The sequence below is a fragment of the Ranitomeya variabilis genome, chromosome 3, assembly GCF_051348905.1.
Source record: "Ranitomeya variabilis isolate aRanVar5 chromosome 3, aRanVar5.hap1, whole genome shotgun sequence".
In the NCBI taxonomy this organism is placed as follows: Eukaryota; Metazoa; Chordata; class Amphibia; order Anura; family Dendrobatidae; genus Ranitomeya; species Ranitomeya variabilis.
In genome coordinates, this window is record NC_135234.1 from 250,791,577 (window position 1) to 250,813,363 (window position 21,787).

Below are 21,787 nucleotides of genomic sequence, written 5' to 3' on the forward strand. Positions count from 1 at the left end.
ATTCAGTCTGCTCTATGATCCATTGGTGACTGTCTTTATAGGAGCAATCGATAACCGTTGTAATATGACCATTGCAGTACAGAAGACTGATAAAATCCAGAGTAACTCTGCCTCATAGTGAAGTTTGGGGGTTTAATCTGAGTCTCATGTTTCAAAGATTGTTCTACACTGAGGAATTAAAAAAGGGAATTCCATCAAAGGATAAATGTGAACCAAATTTTAAAAGTAATCCAAAATATTGCTTAACCTAAATAAAACCATTGGGTACCAATAAAAGCTTCAGCTCAACCCCCTAAAAACAAACTCCCACTCAGCCTTTTATTTTATAATGGAAATACAGAGGAGATTGTGATACTAGTAACAAAGGCTGTGGAAAAGCCAAACCGTATCCCCTAAAAAGAAATCCAGTGACATCTACACTCCCAAATCTAAATAACTCCCTCCTTTCTGAGCCGCACAGTGTGCCTAAACCGCAGTTATCATCCACATGTTTCAGTACTGTAGCAGGGAGAGCCCACTTAATTTACGGGGGGCGTTTATCCACAGCTGGGTGCAATATATTGCATATTTGCGATTTTCACTCTGCAACATCCATTGCTGCTTGTTTCTGGAATACGCCCAATGGAGTCAAAATCATCACTACACCTGCAGTTGAATTCTCAGAATAGTGTGCTTTTGTGCTTTCACTCAGAAATTTCTGTTGTTCTGTCACTTGGGGGCTCCAGAGAAAAACTACAAGATATAGAGAGCCTAGATTGGGGATATACAGTGGGTAAAAAAAGTATTTAGCCAGCCACCAATTGTGCAAGTTCTCCCACTTAGGCCTGTAATTGACATCATAGGTAGACCACAACTGTTCGTGTGTCACTGATGGTAGCCCTTGTTATGGTGGTCCCAGCTCTATGCAGGTCATTCACTAGGTCCCCCCGTGTGGTTCTGGGTTTTTGCTCATTGTTCTTGTGATCATTTTGACCTGACGGGGTGAGATCTTACGTGCAGCCCCAGATCGAGGGAGATTATCAGTGGTCTTGTCTGTTTTCCATTTTCTTATTATGGCTCCCACAGTTGATTTCATGACACCAAACTGCTTGGCTATTGCAGATTATGTCTTCCCAGCCTGGTGCAGGGCTACAGTTTTGTTTCTGGTGTCCTTCGACAGCTCTTTGGTCTTCACCATAGTGGAGTTTGGAGTGTGACTGTTTGAGGTTGTGGACAGGTGTCTTTTATACTGATAAGTTCAAACAGGTGCCATTACTACAGGTAATGAGTGGAGGACAGAGGAGCCTCTTAAAGAAGAAGTTACAGGTCTGTGAGAGCCAGAAATCTTGCATGTTTTTAAGTGATCAAATACTTATTTTCCACCATAATTTGCAAAATAAATCTTGCCAAATAAGACAAGGTGCTTTTTTGGATTTGTTTTCTCATTTTGACTCTCATAGTTGTGGTCTACCTATGATGTCAATTACAGGCATCTATCATCTTTTTAAGTGGGAGACCTTGCACAATTGGTGGCTGACTAAATACTTTTTTACCCCCTGTACCAACAGTAAGAGTCAGGAGGAAAGGAGTAATATTTGACTTTTGGAGCACAGATTTTCCTAGATTAGTTTGCAGAGCCCCCAAATGAAAACAAAAACCCTAAAATATAACTTTAAATTGTTGGCATAAAAGCAACATCAAATAACATACTGTATATCCCAAAAGGTGAGCTAGGTAGTCCAAGTCAAATATTCAAATATTAATACTAGAGTACTATTTAAATACTCTGAAAAAAATCTAAGGGAGACAGAAACTTTGCCTCAGTATCCCTTCCTACCAGCAGAGGTTGGCACAATAGGGGATTTGTTATGGCGCCCCTGCTCCACGTAGGCTGTCCCTACCTGACCCTAAAAGGGCTTGCCTCACCAAAACACCACCTCCCAAATAAAGTGCTTAAGTGCCTTACAATGTCCATATCTGGAGAAGCCACTATTGGCATTTAATGACAATTGTATGGGTGTAAAGATAAGAGGTTTGGAGAGAAAACGTGCTCATTACACACAATGGAGAGAATCCTATCAAAAAAATGTAAGCAATCGTATCCATATTTGATGAACACTCCACTAAGCCAATATATAGAATGAGCTATATACACTCACTGGCCACTTTATTAGGTACACCTGTCCAACTTCTTGTTAACACTTAATTTCTAATCAGCCAATCACATGGCGGCAACTCAGTGCATTTAGGCATGTAGACATGGTCAAGACAATCTCCTGCAGTTCAAACCGAGCATCAGTATGGGGAAGAAAGGTGATTTGAGTGCCTTTGAACGTGGCATGGTTGTTGGTGCCAGAAGGGCTGGTCTGAGTATTTCAGAAACTGCTGATCTACTGGGATTTTCACGCACAACCATCTCTAGGGTTTACAGAGAATGGTCCGAAAAAGAAAAAAAATCCAGTGAGCGGCAGTTCTGTGGGCGGAAATGCCTTGTTGATGCCAGAGGTCAGAGGAGAATGGGCAGACTGGTTCGAGCTGATAGAAAGGCAACAGTGACTCAAATCGCCACCCGATACAACCAAGGTAGGCCTAAGAGCATCTCTGAACGCACAGTGCGTTGAACTTTGAGGCAGATGGGCTACAGCAGCAGAAGACCACACCGGGTACCACTCCTTTCAGCTAAGAACAGGAAACTGAGGCTACAATTTGTACAAGCTCATCGAAATTGGACAGTAGAAGATTGGAAAAACGTTGCTTGGTCTGATGAGTCTCGATTTCTGCTGCGACATTCGGATGGTAGGGTCAGAATTTGGCGTAAACAACATGAAAGCATGGATCCATCCTGCCTTGTATGGAGCATCTTTGGGATGTGCAGCCGACAAATCTGCGGCAACTGTGTGATGCCATCATGTCAATATGGACCAAAATCTCTGAGGAATGCTTCCAGCACCTTGTTGAATCTATGCCACGAAGAATTGAGGCAGTTCTGAAGGCAAAAGGGGGTCCAACCCGTTACTAGCATGGTGTACCTAATAAAGTGGCCGGTGAGTGTATATTATGTGGAGTTTTAAGCTTTACACCTCCAGAGCTTAAGCCCAATGAGTGGAACATGAATAGGTTAGATACTTAATATGACACTCCCATCCATATATGGGGACTCGGGAGTATTCCACTGAGCCATAAAAATAAAATTGTCAAGATTATCAATCCAAAAATAGCTGCACTTAATAGGTGCACAATCATATCATATAGGGAATTGCCAATCAATAAGCAATCTGCTCAGCCATATCACCATCAGACATTGATGTAAACCATATTAAATGGAGAGATACTGTCCACATGGCAGGAGCTGCTTGAAGTTCTGCCCTTTATCTATTAATCCCCTGATGAACTCCTTAGCAGAACAGGAAGGACGGAAACGTCTCGGGTGCGGTACTCCGCTTGAGATAAGTGACAACCTGTCATCTTTACTAAATGCTCTTATTGTATTGTTCTCTATTTATAGTGACAGCCTAGGTGGAGGGGGCGCCATAATGAATCCCCTAGGGTGCCAACCTCTACTGGTAGGAAGGGATACTGAGGCAAAGTTTCTGTCTCCCTTAGAATATTTTCTGAGTATTGAAATAGTACTCTGGTATTAATACTTGAATATTTGACTTGGACTACCTAACTCGCCTTTTAGGATATATGCTATTGGATGTTGCTTTTATGCCAACAATTAAGTTATATTTAATTGGTTTTTGTTTCCACTTGGGGGCTCTGCAAACTAACTTGAGAAAATCTGTCTACAAAAGAAAAATATTACACCTTTCCTCCTGACCCTTACTGGGTGGCCAAACCGTACTATACAGCAACATGTGGGGTATTGCCACATTCAAGAAAAGTTGTATAACATATTTTGGGGCCATTGTTACATATTTACACTTGTGAAAATGTAAAATCTGGGGCTGACACAACATTTTAGTGGTAAAAATGTTTTTTTTTTCTTTACCATCTAATGGTATCTAAACTTACCAATAACATAAAGTACAGCATGTCCTGAAAAAAGTTTGAGTTGCTGGGATATATGAAACTATTCCAACGTTATAGCCACATAAAGTGACACTGGTCAGAACTGAAAAATGTGAACCAACTCATTGTTTTATAGGATTTTATATTTTGCTTTTTTACTAGTTTTTATTAAGGTTTAAAATATTATTTGAACTACACTGGTTTCCAAATTATTATGCAAATTGGATTTAAGTGTCATATAGATTTAAGTTTTTTTTTGTTATTCAAATAAACTCATGGATGGTATTGTCTCAGAGCTCTTAAGCGTCTCTTAAATATTTTCCTAATGTTCAAAAGCCATTTTGCTATTCATATTTCATGTATTTCATATTAGACATGCTTTGGCACGATAGAGTGCAACCTTTTTTGTATATTTATGTATGGAGGTAGCTGCTCCTGGTATGCACCTATTCACACTAGTTTGGATGTGCCAGTCTTTTTTCTGTCATTTCTATGTTAGCTGACTGACTGAGCACTCCTCCCATCACCATGTGGTTTTTAATTGCATTGCATCTCATCACACTTGGTCCCGGCCAACCCATATGTAGGCTTTGCTGAACAGAGGTGTCCACATTCACCCAGGCATACAGACATTGGCCTTCGGTAAGTGTTCACATTTGGACAGGGAGGTCAGGGACCCATCAGTTGTATGAGACCACCTTGACGATGGTTGATGGGCTCACAATATTTGATTATATCAAATTCTGTGCAATGCGTCTCTTAAATATTTTCCTAATGTTCAAAAGCCATTTTGCTATTCATATTTCATGTATTTCATATTAGACATGCTTTGGCACGATAGAGTGCAACCTTTTTTGTATATTTACTGTATGTATGGAGGTAGCTGCTCCTGGTATGCACCTATTCACACTAGTTTGGATGTGCCAGTCTTTTTTCTGTCATTAATTTCAATTCCAGATACAGATCTTTTAAAAGTAAGATTTGAATCACTAGCTCTCTGAACACAGTAATAATATCTAAAATTTTGACAAGACTGAGTTTCATAGAATATTTTTTAACCCATAATAAGAAATGGGAAATCTTTAGTTATACTCAGATTAGTTGATATAAAAATGAATACACCCCACATCATAGCATAGCTACTGGAGGGGAGCAAAAGGGGCTGTTGCACCAGGCTCCCCTCTCAGAAGGGTCTGTCTGGATCTAGCACTACTCTTAACTGTATCGATGTGCACAAAACAAATGTGCTTTCTCTGTACTACCGCTCTCCGTTCTGTAGAACACAGGTCGCTTTAAGTCTGCAGTCTACAGGACATCAGGGTGGTGTAGTGGCCAAGGTGCCGGGTTAGTGAAGTTATCGCTATGTGTTTGAACTCTAGCCATGCACGTGCGCCGGTGCTTTGCTAGTGGACTTGGCAGGATCCTGGATTAGGATAGTATATGATGGTTTTTTACTTTAATTAAAACTTGTGGTGTGACTGTTGGGGCTTCAAGGTATGGGTGCCCCTCATACACTGTAGGGACTACTGTGGGGGGTCCTAATAAAGTGTGGGTACTATTATACAACGTGGGAGTTAATGTGGGGACCATTATGCAGTTTGAGGACTACTGTGAGGGCTATTATCTAGTGTGGGAACTAATGTGGGGGCCATCATACAGTGTGGGGACTATAATACAGTATGGGAGCTAATCTGAGGGCCATTATAGTTTATGGTCTAGTGTGGGGACTACTGTGGGGATCATTTTACCATGTTTTGGGAGAGCAGTAAATACATTATGTATAGGGGGAGCTGTGGGCCCATCATACTGTATATAGGGGAGCAGTTCAGGGTTGAACTCTGGGCAATATTAAATGTTAAGCTGGCAATTAAGAAGCAATATTTTTTTATAAGTGCATTCAGAGTGTTTTTTACCATCAAAGGGGAATTATTACTTTCTAGAGGCAAACTGGACACTCTTTTCTAGGGTACTAATATATTCTAGTGGGCACAAAGGAGGGTTTTTAATTTAAAGGTGCACAGTGTTGGGCATTATTATGTTGGGCACTAAGGAGTTTGCTGTTTTCTCGAGCCATGGCTAGAGAAGTTACAGTATGTCAGTCTGGGGCAGAAGCAAAAGAATGGAAAAGTGATTGACTCCATCAGATAGAATGTTTGCAGTAATTACAGATATTGACTTACAGCCATTTCTCATGTTCTGCAGATCTGGTATCTACCTTTTATATGGTCACCATATGGCGGAAATAGCAGTGTTGGTCTTTGAGATTTATTTTCAGTAACACCATGGTCTTTGGCTGATGTATCCCTATACCCAAAATTAGAGTGCACCACTGTAGTTGTAATCAGGGTTACCTGGTTTGGGCCCTACTCAAATGTTTTGCCATACCTTGAGCTGAACCCTTAGTTATTCCTCTGACTACATCCAGTATTGTGTATGACCTCCATGATATTTAAGGAAGGCACCGAGTTGTCTAGGCATGGAATGAACAATGTGGCAACACATTGCAACTTCTTTTTTTTTATTCATTCTTCAGGATCAACTTATTACAGCCTGAATGCTGACTGTAGAGTGATGCTCAACTTGTCTCTTCAGAATATAGTGGTTCTCAGCCTGGACGGTCGCATCTTGGCACCGTCCAGATTGAAAACTATTTAGCCCCCAGACAAAGAAACTATAGGAGAGAAGAAGCGCACATAGGGTCTTATCCTACAATTTCAGAATCTGTTATTCAGAAAACTGCTCACCTGGTGCCTCTTTGATAGGGCATATAAATGTCAGCTGCCGTAGATCCACGGGTCAATGATTGACCATATCAGTAACAATACAAAGGATTTTTGTGGATATTGTCTGCACTGCTGAACAAATGGAAATCCGGACGTATTGATGAAAAGGAATGGTGATTTTATTCAACTTGTTTCGAAGTCTATGTATGACTTATTCCTCAGGAAATACCACACACATATGTGGAAGAAGTCATGTATAGACTTTGAAATGCGTTGAATAAAACCACCATTCCTTTTCATCAATATGTCCGGATTTCTATTTGTTCAGCAGAGCGAACAATATCCACAAAAATCCTTTGTATAGCCCCCAGGCATGGATTACAGCATGGGACAGAATGACCGACAGATATGGTATATTGTTGTTTTTTTATTTTACTTTTATTACAGGAGATCGAGGGCTACGGTGGAATTAGGTGAGGTCGTAAATATGGTTTAATTGAGATTAATAAAGGAGTCGTGTCATTTTTTTCAATTAAAGGACTTTATTCTGGCTGTGTCTTTATTTACATATAACTATAGGATTAGTAATGGAGAGGTGTCTTATACAAAGGTGACATCAACCCCACAAATATGAACCCCACTTGCCACCGCTACAGGGCAAGTGGAAGAGCTAGATAAAGTGCCAGAATTGGCACATCTAATAGATGTGACTTTTCTGGGCAGCTGCGGGCTGCTGTTTTTAGGCTTGGGGAGTATATCAACGGCCCCTTACCAGCCTGAGAATACCATCCCCCAGCTGTGAGCTTTATGAGGATGGTTGTCAAAAATGGGGGGACCCCACGCCATTTTTAAATTAGTTATTTAAATATTTTTTTTTAAAACCACGTGGGGATGCCTCTATTCTTGATAACCAACCTTGCTGAAGCTGGCAGCTTAGGGTTGCAGCCCCCAGCTGTGAGTTTTGCCTGGTTGGTTCAAGAAAATAGGGGGGAACCCACGCCAGCTTTTTCATTCATTTATTTTGTTATAGCGCAGGTGGCCATTGGGGAATACCCCGATCATCTGCTCCTGCTGTCATGTTATTAGTGGCAGCAGGTGTCAGATGATGGGAGTAAGAATCCCAAAAGCCCCCACCTGCTGTCATTGTTCTGACTTTAATATAACTCTCATCATTCTCCTCTGCTCGTGCCGATAGCCGGCAGAGCAGGGGAGAATGATGAGAGCCGTCATCAGCAACCGCCGGGGAACAACGTTTACTGTAGCACTTCTTCCTCGGCGGCTATCCATGTGGTACTGATGCAGCACACGGGTGGCACACGGTTGCCACACGTGTGCCGCAAGTATTACACAGACATGGATATCTCTGGTACCGTTTTTTCTGATACTGGAAATAAACGGACGTGTGAAACTGGCCTTATTGATTATCTTCGGGATACTGGTGCTGTTTAAAAACTGTTGTGGCCACGGAGCCACTGATGACATGCTCCATCACTTAATCCAGCAGCATGCAAGCTACATTCGACCTGCGTCCTGCTGGAAAATAGCACCACCCAGGGCACATCTGGTGGTGCAATGACGTTACTCCATTGCATAGCCCGCATCCATTCTATTATAGGATAGATGAGAAAATGAAGGTTACTGGGACATGGAGCCTGGATATAGTGAGTATAAAGGGTTTTTTTTGGGGGGGAGGGACTGTGGTGGATCATTATACTGCATGAAAGGCTGTGGGGAGACCACCATTATAGTATATGAGTGGCTGTGGGGGGGACTGTCATGAATCCCAATGGCTAGGGATAGCAAGGGACAAGCAAAGTAATACAAAATATCGGACGAGCTCTAGGGTGATGGAACCTGGGCTGACCGCTGCCCTACGCCTGACAAACGCAACTAGAGATAGCCAGGGAGCGTGCCTACGTTGGTTCTAGACGCCACGCACCAGCCTAAGAGCTAACTAGTACTGCAGAGAAAATAAGACCTCACTTGCCTCCAGAGGAATGAACCCCAAAAGGTATAGTTGCCCCCCACATGTATTGACGGTGAAATGAGAGGAAGGCACACACATAGAGATGATATATATAGGTTCAGCAAATTGAGGCCCGCTGTAAACTAGAAAGCAGAACGATACAAAAGGGGTCTGAGCGGTCAGCAAAAAACCCTAATCAAAAAACCATCCTGAGATTACAAGAACCCATGTGCCAACTCATGGCACATGGGGAGAACCTCAGTCCACTAGAGCTACCAGCTAGCATAGAGACATAATAAGCAAGCTGGACAAAAAAACCAACAACTGAAAATCAGCACTTAGCTTATCCTGAAAGATCTGGGAGCAGGTAGGCAGGAACCAAACAGAGCACATCTGAATACATTGATAGCCGGCAAGGGAATGACAGAAAGGCCAGGTAAAAAAGGAAACACCCAGCCTCTGATGGACAGGTGGAAACCAAAGGCCGCAACCCACCAAAGTCACCCAGTACCAGCAGTAACCACCAGAGGGAGCCCACAAACAGAATCCACAACAGTACCCCCCCCCTTGAGGAGGGGTCACCGAACCCTCACGAGAACCCCCAGGGCGATCAGGGTGAGCTCTATGGAAGGCGCGGACCAAATCAGTCGCATGAACATCGGAGGCGACCACCCAGGAATTATCCTCCTGACCATAACCCTTCCACTTAACCAAATACTGGAGTTTGCGTCTGGAAACACGAGAATCCAAGATCTTCTCAACAACATACTCCAATTCTCCCTCCACCAGCACCGGAGCAGGAGGCTCAACCGAAGGAACAACGGGCACCTCATACCTCCGCAACAACGACCGATGGAACACATTATGAATAGCAAACGATGCTGGGAGATCCAAACGAAAAGATACAGGGTTAAGAATCTCCGAGATCCTATAAGGACCGATGAACCGAGGCTTGAACTTAGGAGAAGAGACCTTCATAGGGACAAAACGAGAAGACAACCACACCAAATCCCCAACAAGAAGTCGGGGACCCACGCGGCGACGGCGATTAGCAAACTGCTGAGTCTTCTCCTGAGATAACTTCAAATTGTCCACCACCTGGTTCCAAATCTGATGCAGCCTGTCCACCACCACGTCCACTCCAGGACAATCCGAAGACTCCACCTGACCTGAGGAAAAACGAGGATGAAACCCCGAATTACAAAAAAAAGGAGAGACCAACGTGGCAGAACTAGCCCGATTATTAAGAGCAAATTCGGCCAGTGGCAAAAAAGCAACCCAGTCATCTTGATCAGCAGAAACAAAACACCTCAAATAAGTTTCCAAGGTCTGATTAGTTCGCTCCGTCTGGCCATTCGTCTGAGGATGGAATGCAGACGAGAAAGACAAATCAATGCCCATCTTGGCACAAAACGTCCGCCAAAATCTAGACACAAACTGGGATCCCCTGTCAGAAACGATATTCTCCGGAATCCCATGCAAACGAACCACGTTCTGAAAAAATAAAGGGACCAACTCAGAGGAGGAAGGCAACTTAGGCAAGGGCACCAAATGAACCATCTTAGAAAAGCGGTCACACACAACCCAGATAACGGACATTTTCTGTGAAACCGGGAGATCAGAAATAAAATCCATGGAAATGTGCGTCCAAGGCCTCTTCGGGATGGGCAAGGATAACAACAACCCACTGGCCCGAGAACAGCAAGGCTTAGCTCGAGCACACACTTCACAAGACTGCACAAAGGTACGCACATCCCTAGACAAGGAAGGCCACCAAAAAGACCTGGCCACCAAGTCTCTAGTACCAAATATTCCAGGATGACCAGCCAACACAGAAGAATGGACCTCGGAGATGACTCTACTGGTCCAATCATCCGGAACAAACAGTCTTTCTGGTGGACAACGATCCGGTTTATCCACCTGAAACTCCTGCAATGCACGTCGCAAGTCTGGGGATACGGCGGACAATATTACCCCATCCCTAAGGATACCAGTAGGCCCAGAGTCTCCAGGAGAGTCAGGCACAAAACTCCTGGAAAGAGCATCTGCCTTCACATTCTTTGAACCTGGCAGGTATGAAACCACGAAATTGAAACGAGAAAAAAAACAACGACCAACGAGCCTGTCTAGGATTCAAACGCCTGGCAGACTCAAGGTAAATGAGATTCTTGTGATCAGTCAAGACCACCACACGATGTTTAGCACCCTCAAGCCAATGACGCCACTCCTCAAATGCCCACTTCATGGCCAAAAGCTCCCGATTACCCACATCATAATTGCACTCGGCGGGCGAGAATTTTCTAGAGAAGAATGCACATGGCTTCATCACCGAGCCATTAGAACTTCTCTGTGACAAAACCGCCCCCGCTCCAATCTCGGAAGCATCAACCTCAACCTGAAAAGGAAGTGAAACATCTGGTTGACACAACACAGGAGCAGAAGAAAACCGGCGCTTAAGTTCCTGAAAGGCCTCCACGGCCGCAGGAGACCAATCAGCAACATCAGCACCCTTTTTAGTCAAATCAGTCAAAGGTTTAACAATACTGGAAAAATTAGCAATGAACCGACGATAAAAATTAGCAAACCCCAAGAACTTCTGAAGGCTCTTAACAGATGTAGGTTGTGTCCAGTCACAAATCGCCTGAACCTTGACGGGATCCATCTCAATAGTAGAAGGAGAAAAAATGTACCCCAAAAAAGAAATCTTCTGGACTCCGAAGAGACACTTTGAGCCCTTCACAAACAGAGAATTGGCCCGCAGAACCTGAAACACCTTCCTGACCTGTAGAACATGAGACTCCCAGTCATCAGAAAACACCAAAATATCATCCAAATACACAATCATAAACTTATCCAGATATTCACGGAAAATATTGTGCATAAAGGACTGAAAGACTGACGGAGCATTGGAGAGTCCAAAAGGCATTACCAAATACTCAAAATGGCCCTCAGGCGTATTAAATGCGGTTTTCCACTCATCACCCTGTTTTATCCGCACCAGATTATACGCACCGCGAAGATCTATCTTAGTGAACCACCTAGCCCCCTTAATGCGAGCAAACAAATCAGTCAATAATGGCAATGGATACTGATACTTGACTGTAATCTTATTCAGAAGGCGATAATCTATACAAGGCCTCAGGGAACCATCTTTTTTTGCCACGAAAAAAAAACCTGCTCCCAGAGGGGACGAAGATGGACGAATATGTCCCTTTTCCAAGGACTCCTTAATATAATTCCGCATAGCAGTATGCTCTGGCAGTGACAGATTAAATAAACGACCCTTAGGGAACTTACTGCCAGGAATCAATTCTATAGCACAGTCACAATCTCTATGCGGAGGGAGCGAATTGAGCTTAGGCTCCTCAAAAACATCCCTATAGTCAGACAAAAACGCAGGGATCTCAGAAGGAGTAGATGAAGCGATTGAAATCGGAGGTGCATAATCATGAACCCCCTGACATCCCCAGCTTAACACAGACATTGTTTTCCAGTCCAGGACAGGATTATGAGTTTGTAACCATGGCAGACCAAGCACTAGTACATCATGTAAATTATACAGTACAAGGAAGCGAATCACCTCCTGATGAACGGGAGTCATGCGCATGGTCACTTGTGTCCAATACTGCGGTTTATTCATAGCCAATGGTGTAGAGTCAATTCCCTTCAGAGGAATAGGAACTTCCAGAGGTTCCAGACTAAAACCGCAGCGTTTAGCAAATGACCAATCCATAAGACTCAGGGCAGCGCCCGAATTCACATAGGCATCGACGGAAATGGAAGACAGTGAAAAAATCAGAGTCACAGACAAAATGAACTTAGGCTGCAGAGTACCAATGGCAAAAGATTTATCAACCCTTTTTGTGCGTTTAGAGCATGCTGATATAACATGAGCTGAATCACCACAATAAAAACACAATCCATTTTTCCGCCTATAATTTTGCCGTTCACTTCTGGACTGAATTCTATCACATTGCATAGTCTCAGGTGCCTGTTCAAAAGACACCGCCAACTGGTGCACGGGTTTGCGCTCCCGTAAACGCCGATCAATCTGAATGGCCATAGCCATCGACTCATTCAGACCTGTAGGCGTAGGGAACCCCACCATAATATCCTTAATGGCCTCGGAAAGACCATTTCTGAAGTTTGCAGCCAGGGCGCACTCATTCCACTGAGTAAGCACCGACCATTTCCGAAATTTTTGACAATATATTTCCGCTTCATCATACCCCTGAGAGAGGGCTAATAAAGCCTTTTCAGACTGAATCTCCAGGTTGGGTTCCTCATAGAGCAATCCCAATGCCAGAAAAAACGCATCCACATTGAGCAATGCAGGATCCCCTGGTGCCAATGCAAATGCCCAATTCTGAGGGTCGCCTCGCAGGAAAGATATTACAATCTTGACCTGTTGAGCAGGGTCTCCAGAGGAGCGAGATTTTAAAGAAAGAAACAATTTACAATTGTTCCTGAAATTCAGGAAGGTAGATCTATCTCCAGAAAAGAACTCTGGAATAGGAATTCTAGGTTCAGACATGGGAGTGTGAACAACAAAATCCTGTATGTTTTGAACTTTTGCCGCGAGATTACTCAGGCTGGAAGCCAAACTCTGGACATCCATGTTAAACAGCTAATATCAGAGCCATTCAAGGGTTAAGAGGAGGTAAGAAGCAGCTAGACAGCAATTAAGGGCTAGGCAGCAAAACTCTGAAGGAAAAAAAATAAATAAATAAATAAATAAATTTCCCTTAAACACTTATTTTTCTCCTGCTTCAGCCCAAACAATTAACACTTTGTGGGCCGGCTATACTGTCATGAATCCCAATGGCTAGGGATAGCAAGGGACAAGCAAAGTAATACAAAATATCGGACGAGCTCTAGGGTGATGGAACCTGGGCTGACCGCTGCCCTACGCCTGACAAACGCAACTAGAGATAGCCAGGGAGCGTGCCTACGTTGGTTCTAGACGCCACGCACCAGCCTAAGAGCTAACTAGTACTGCAGAGAAAATAAGACCTCACTTGCCTCCAGAGGAATGAACCCCAAAAGGTATAGTTGCCCCCCACATGTATTGACGGTGAAATGAGAGGAAGGCACACACATAGAGATGATATATATAGGTTCAGCAAATTGAGGCCCGCTGTAAACTAGAAAGCAGAACGATACAAAAGGGGTCTGAGCGGTCATCAAAAAACCCTAATCAAAAAACCATCCTGAGATTACAAGAACCCATGTGCCAACTCATGGCACATGGGGAGAACCTCAGTCCACTAGAGCTACCAGCTAGCATAGAGACATAATAAGCAAGCTGGACAAAAAAACCAACAACTGAAAATCAGCACTTAGCTTATCCTGAAAGATCTGGGAGCAGGTAGGCAGGAACCAAACAGAGCACATCTGAATACATTGATAGCCGGCAAGGGAATGACAGAAAGGCCAGGTAAAAAAGGAAACACCCAGCCTCTGATGGACAGGTGGAAACCAAAGGCCGCAACCCACCAAAGTCACCCAGTACCAGCAGTAACCACCAGAGGGAGCCCACAAACAGAATCCACAACAGGGGACTGTCTCACTGTGTGGGATGACTGTGGTGGTCATACTGTAGGTGGGGGGGGGGCTGTGGTGACCATCTAATTGTGTTGGGCTATGATGACCATCATATTTTATGAGGGACTGTGGTGGACATCATACTGTATTTGGAAAGCTGTGGTGACCATGTAATTGAGTTGAGTTCTTTTAGGTGTCTTAATGCTTTTTATGGGGGTTTATAGGGTCATCATACTGTGTAGGTGAGGAATGAGGGAGATCAGTTTGTGTGGGCACATCATACTGTGTAGGAGTCATGAGAAGGGTATACTAGTGTTTAAGAGCACCAAGCTGCTTCAGTAGGGTCAAAATAACAGTGTAAGTGCCACAATTCATATCCCTCTCTGTTTCTTAAAAGTTTGTGAGGCATGCCCTTCTGTCACTTTGCCTATGTGCCATGATAGGACTTTTGCTATGGGGACCCTTGATATCTATGTGTTTTCCTGCTCAATGCATTATTAAAATAAAGAGCCACTGAGGGTCATTATTAAAAAGGAGGCAAAATGGATGGTGGCATTATTATAAGAAGGCAGGTTGGGGGTTCATTATATAATAATGTAAGCACAGTAGGAATTATTATAAGTTAGCACAGGGAGGGTTTAATTATAATAATGACCAATGACCCTGTACCTCCTTATAATAAGGGATCAAGGTGTATTATTATTAAGAGATTCACATATTATTACCATATGTTGCTGTATAACTAAGGAGGCACAGGGGAGCATTATTCCTACAAAAAGGTACAGAGGGGACACTGGTATTGTTGGGCACTAAAAAAAAGGTACTATTACTGTTCAGGACACAGAGGGACATTATTACTGTCCATCTAGGGCACTAGATTTAGAACTGCTCATTTGTGTAGTAGCGGGGTAATGTGAGAAATGGGTCTGAAAAGCAGTAAACCAAAGGTATTTGTATGTTACATTTTGCAGGGACAAATTAAAGATGGAACAAAAGTCTATGGATATTGTGGCTGACTAATAAAGGCAAAAATGAATGACTGCAATCAGGTGAGAACCTGTACAGTATATACACACATGGTCAGCAGAGCACTGATGTAAAACTGATATTGCCATTGTATAATCTTTGTACGGTGGTAAAATAAGTCCAAATACAGTGGTTTTGGTTAATAATCAGTATAGCGGTATTATCTCCACTGTATATACTGGTAATATCTTGACGTGGAGACATGGGGGGTCAGTGGGTGTTTTAGTCCGCTGGCCTGAGACCGCATGGACTTGGGCTCATCCCACTGAACGTCCGTGTTCTTTTTCCTGTGGGCATAATACTACTTAGACAACACAGGGTAAGAGTAAAACAGTGTGGCAATACTTTATTGAACCACCAAACAGACAATAGACATATAGAACAGTCCCAGCTAAATCCCCATGATGGTGCAAAATTACAGAGTCTTACCTTTCCGCTGACTCACTGGGAATAGAGCAACTGCGACTTCAGGGCTGACTACCCCCACCAGTGGCAGCCCTCTTTTGGCGGGCACCCACAGAGAGGAGGTAACAGTCCATTGAGGTACGTGGCCAGGTGACTGGAGGATTGCAACCTTGCTTCTCTGAACGTCTCTATGGAGCCAGGTGACTGGAGGGTCACAATCCTGGCTTTCCCAAATGTATCCGTGGGACCAGTTGACCGGTGGGTCACAACCTGGCTTTTACGAATGTTTCCATGAGGGCAGGTGACTGGAGGGTCCTAATCTTGGTTTCCCCAAACGTATCCATTGGTTCAGTGATGGTCAGTGGAGCAGATCTGTATACTTCCAGCTAGGGCTATGGTCCTTAGACTGGCATCCCGTAGATTGTCAAATCTGTTTCCCTTCTGATGGAATCATGGTGTCCTGGCAGCTGTCCTGTAGAATGTTCCTTTATTCAGTCATGGTATCCTGGCTGTGCTCTGTCAGGACACCTTTGATACAGAGGCATATGCCCTTTTTTATAGTTCAGAGCTTTTATTCAGGCCTTTTTCCACAGGATTGGAGGAAGGCAGCAGTGGCTTATTATGTATTTAATCAATCCGCATAGTTCGTCCTTTTCTATATTGCAGGTCAATAAACTAGCTTGACTTATACAATAGGTAATCAACATATTGGCAAGCATCTATTGCTCAATTACCCTATGTCCCTGTCCCCCTAAGATAACAGACAACAAGCTACACCAAACAACTCAAGAGTCAACATAGAAACAATACTCTGTGTCCAGGCCTACTGAAATAATACATCTGGATAATTAAGACTAAATGCTGTGTTGTCACCATTGCTATGGCCTGATGGTATTTGTTATACTGCAATATTATTGCAGTATTATTATTGTTATTAAATCTTATATACAGATATTATTGGAAATATAGGTCTTGTAGTAATTTTGATTTCCTGCTCGCAAAGTCATTTTAATAATAGAGACACTAGTCTGTGAAGGGGCGCGTACAGCATGGGCCTGTGTGCGTTAAAATGTCAGGACTTGATTTTAGTTTTAGTCCATCCCTGAGCCGTTGGTCATCTTAAATGTCTGTAAATTCTCAGTGGTTTAGAATTAAAAGCATAGTATGTTTTGGACCAGCATGCATATAGATGCGTTCTTCAAATGTGCAGTGTGTGGCATACCCAAAACATGGAAGATGGCTCTCAACCAGAACGAAGAATTCTGTCTTGCAGATTGTTTACCTATGGATTCCGTGAGACCGTGAAGAGTTATATGGTGCCACGGACAACAGTATGAGGTTGAAAGGGAACCTGTCACCAAAAAAAATGCTATTAACTTGCAGACATGGGGTTAATGTGCCAGTTAATAGTATTACTAAGCTGCCCGGAAGCCACAATTAGCCAAATGCTGAGGGGAAAAAATGAACTTTTTTCCCCCCCCACAGCATTTCAGTCACAGGGCCGGCGCCGGCGCGGGTTAATTTACCGCTCTAAGAATACAAAGCGGCTGTTGTAACTGTGCCCCCCTCACTGACATTGGCTCTGCATTAGGGGCTGGTTGTCAGTCAGGGTTGGGGGCGTTGTTACAGCCGCTGCTGTGTATACTTAGATTGGTGACTGAACCTACGCCGCTCCCCTGAATGACACCGGAATGCTGCCAGGGAGAATAAAGTGTATTTTCTCGCCACAACGTTCAGCCAAATGCGCGCAGGGGGCAGGTTAGGAACGCTATTAACCTGCAGATTAACCCCATATCTGCACTTTAATAGCATTTTTTTCTGGTGACCGATTCCCTTTTACCACACCTGAGCCACTTTCAGAAAGATAGGACTGTATTGCCATCTACTGGACACACTTTGTATAGCAGCTTTATTGTGTAACAATGGGCAAGCAACATTACTTTCCGCATTTTGCGTTTATCTTTCCAAATCATTACTATCATATTAGGTTGTTTATAAAGCTATTTCTTAATACATATGCAGTAAAACTAACCTGCATACTTAGAAATCAGATTATTAAAGTAAAGGGGCAGGGACACTGCAGATGATTAAAATATGAGATTTGTGCAAGATCACACTGACTGATACTGTGGGGAAAATAAGTATTTGATTCATTGCCAATTTACGCACCTATAAAGAATGGAGAGGTCTATAATTTTTATTGTAGGTACATTTCAACTGTGGGAGACAGAATCTTAAAAAAAATAAAAAAAATCGCATTGTACGTTTTTATTTTATACAATAGAAAAACAGAACTTAATATTTGGTTTAGAAACCTTTGTTTGCAATTACAGAGGTCAGACGTTTCCTGTAGTCCTTGGCCAAGTTTGTACACGCTGCAGGAGGGATTTTGACCCACTGCTCCATACAGATCTTCTCCAGATCTTTCAAATTTTGGGGCTGTCGCTGGGCAACATTGAGTTTCAACTCCCTCCAAAGATTTTCAATTGGGTTCATGTTTGGAGATTGGCTAGATCACTCCAGGACCTTGAAATGCTTGTTATGGGGCTACTCCATACTTGCCCTGGTTGTGTGTTCCGGGTCATTGTCATGGTGAAAGACCCAACCATATTCCATTTTCAATGCTCACACAGAGAAGGCGTTTGTTGGCCAAAATTTTGCAATACATGACCCTATCCATCCTTCCTTCAATATGGTCCAGCCATCCTGTCCTCTTTGCAGAAAAGCATCCCCAAAGTATGATATTTCCCACACCATGCTTCACAGTTGGGACAGTGTTCCCAGGGTTGTATTCATCCTTCTTATTCTTCCAAACATGGTGAGTGGAGTTGATACTAAAAAGTTCTATTTTGGCCTCACCTGACCACATGATCTTCTCCCATGTTTCCTCTGGATCATCCAAATGGTCATTGGTAGTGTTGAGCGATACCTTCCGATACTTGAAAGTATTGGTATCGGATAGTATCGGCCGATACCTGAAAAATATCGGATATCGCCGATACCGATATCCGATACCAATACAAGTCAATGGGACACAAATATCGGAAGTGATCCTGGATGGTTCCCAGGGTCTGAAGGAGAGGAAACTCTCCTTCAGGCCCTGGGATCCATATTCATGTAAAAAATAAAGAATTAAAATAAAAAATATGGATATACTCACCCGTCCGGTGGCCCCTGGACCTTACCGATTGTAACCGGCAGCCTCCGTTCCTAAGAATGAGGAGTTTAGGACCCTCGATGACGTCGCGTGAGCGGTCACATGAGCGGTCACATGAGCGGCACGCGACCAATCACAAGCCGCGACGTCATCGAGGGTCCTAAACTCCTCATTCTTAGGAACGGAGGCTGCCGGTTACAATCGGTAAGGTCCAGGGGCCACCGGACGGGTGAGTATATCCATATTTTTTATTTTAATTCTTTATTTTTTACATGAATATGGATCCCAGGGCCTGAAGGAGAGTCTCCTCTCCTCCAGACCCTGGGAACCATACACTGGGAACTTCCGATTCCAATTTCCGATACCACAAAAGTATCGGAACTCGGTATCGGAATTCCGATACCGCAAGTATCGGCCGATACCCGATACTTGCGGTATCGGAATGCTCAACACTAGTCATTGGCAAACTTTATACGTAGACATGTGCTGACATTAGCACGGGGACCTTGCGTGGCCTGCAGGATTTTAATCCATGACGATGTAGTGTGTTACTAACGGTAATGTTTTTGACTGTGGTCCCAGCTCTCTTCAGGTCATTGACCAGGTCCTCCCGTGTAGTTCTGGGCTGATGCATGACCTTTCTCTAAATCATCCTTGTCCCACAAGGCGAGATCTTGAGTCCCAGACCATGGAAGATTAACAGTCCTCTTGTGTTTCTTCCATTTTCTAACAATTGTGCCAACAGTTGTTGACTCCTCACCAAGCTGCTTACCTATTGTCCTGTAGCCCATCCAAGCCTTGTGCAAGTCTACAATTGTGTGCCTGGTGTCCTAAGACAGCTCTTTGTTCTTGGCCGTGGTGGAGAGGTTAGTGTGATTGCCTGAGTGTGTGGACAAGTGTGTTTTATACAGGTAACAAGTTTAAACAGGTGCAATTAATACAGGTAATATGTGCAGAGTAGGAGGGCTTCTTAAAGGGAACCTGTCACCCCCAAAATCGATGGTGAGGTAAGCTCACCATCATCAGGGGCTTATCTACAGCATTCTGTACTGCTGTAGATAAGCCACCGATGTTACCTGAAAGAGGAGAAAAAGAGGTTAGATTACACTCACCCAGGGGTGGTCCTACTGCGGTCCGCTCCGATGGGTTTCTCAGGTCCGCTCCGGCGCCTCCTATCTTCATTCCATGACGTCCTCTCCTGGTCTTCATGCCGTGGCTCCGGCGCAGGCGTACTTTGCACTGTTGAGGGCAGAGCAAAGTACTGCAGTGCGCAGGTGCCGGGCCTCTCTGACCTTTCTCGCGCCTGTGCACTGCAGTACTTTGCTCTGCCCTCACATGTCTACTTTAGGGGTCTATATGATAGAAAATACCCAGTTTTGACACCATTCTAAAAACTGCACCCCTCAAGGTGCTCAAAACCACATTCAAGAAGTTTATTAACCCTTCAGGTGTTTCACATGAATTTTTGGAATGTTTAAATAAAAATGAACATTTAACTTTTTTTCACACAAAATTTATTTCAGCTCCAATTTGTTTTATTTTACCAAGGGTAACAGGAGAAAATGGACTCCAAAAGTTGTTTTACAATTTGTCCTGAGTACGCTGATACCCCATATGTGGGGGTAAACCACTGTTTGGGCGCATGGCAGAGCTCGGAAGGGAAGGAGCGCCATTTGACTTTTCAATGCAAAATTGACAGGAATTGAGATGGGGCGACATGTTGCGTTTGGAGAGCCCCTGATGTGCCTAAACATTGAAACCCCCACAAGTGACACTATTTTGGAAAGTAGACCCCTTAAGGAAGTTATCTAGATGTGTGGTGAGCACTTTGACCCAACAAGTGCTTCACAAAAGTTTATAATGCAGAGCCGTAAAAATAAAAAATCATATTTTTTCACAAAAATGATTTTTCGCCTCCAATTTTTTATTTTCCCAAGGGTAAGAGAAGAAATTGGACCCCAAAAGTTGTTGTGCAATTTGTCCTGAGTACGCTGATACCCCATATGTGGGTATAAACCACTGTTTGGGCGCATGGCAGAGCTCGGAAAGGAAGGAGCGCCATTTGACTTTTCAATGCAAAATTGACTGGAATTGAGATGGGACACCATGTTGCGTTTGGAGAGCCCCTTATGTGCCCAAACATTGAAACCCCCACAAGTGACACCATTTTGGAAAGTAGACCCCTTAAGGAACTTATCTAGATGTGTGGTGAGCACTTTGACCCAACAAATGCTTCACAGAAGTTTATAATGCAGAGCCGTAAAAATAAAAAATCATATTTTTTCACAAAGATGATCTCCGATATGTGGGTGTAAAAGACTGTTTGGGCGCATGGCAGAACTCGGAAGGGAAGGAGCGCCGTTTGACTTTTCAATGCAAAATTGACTGGAATTGAGATGGGACACCATGTCGCGTTTGGAGAGCCCCTCGTGTGCCTAAACATTAAAACCCCCCACAAGTGACATCATTTTGGAAAGTAGACCCCCTAAGGAACTTATCTAGATGTGTTTTGAGAGCTTTGAACCCCCAAGTGTTTCACTACAGTTTATAACGCAGAGCCGTGAAAATAAAAATTCTTTTTTTTTCACAAAATAGATTTTTTAGCCCCCAGTTTTGTATTTTCACAAGGGCAACAGGATAAATTGGACCCCAAAAGTTGTTGTCCAATTTGTCCTGAGTACGCTGATACCCCATATGTGGGGGGAACCACCGTTTGGGCGCATGGCAGAGCTCGGAAGGGAAGGAGCGCCATTTGAAATGCAGACTTAGATGGATTGGTCTGCAGGCGTCACGTTGCATTTGCAGAGCCCCTGATGCACCTTAACAGTAGAAACCCCCCACAAGTGACACCATTTTGGAAACTAGACCCCCCAAGGAACTTATCTAGATGTGTTGTGAGAACTCTGAACCCCCAAGTGTTTCACTACAGTTTATAACGCAGAGCCGTGAAAATAAAAAATCTTTTTCTTTTCCCAC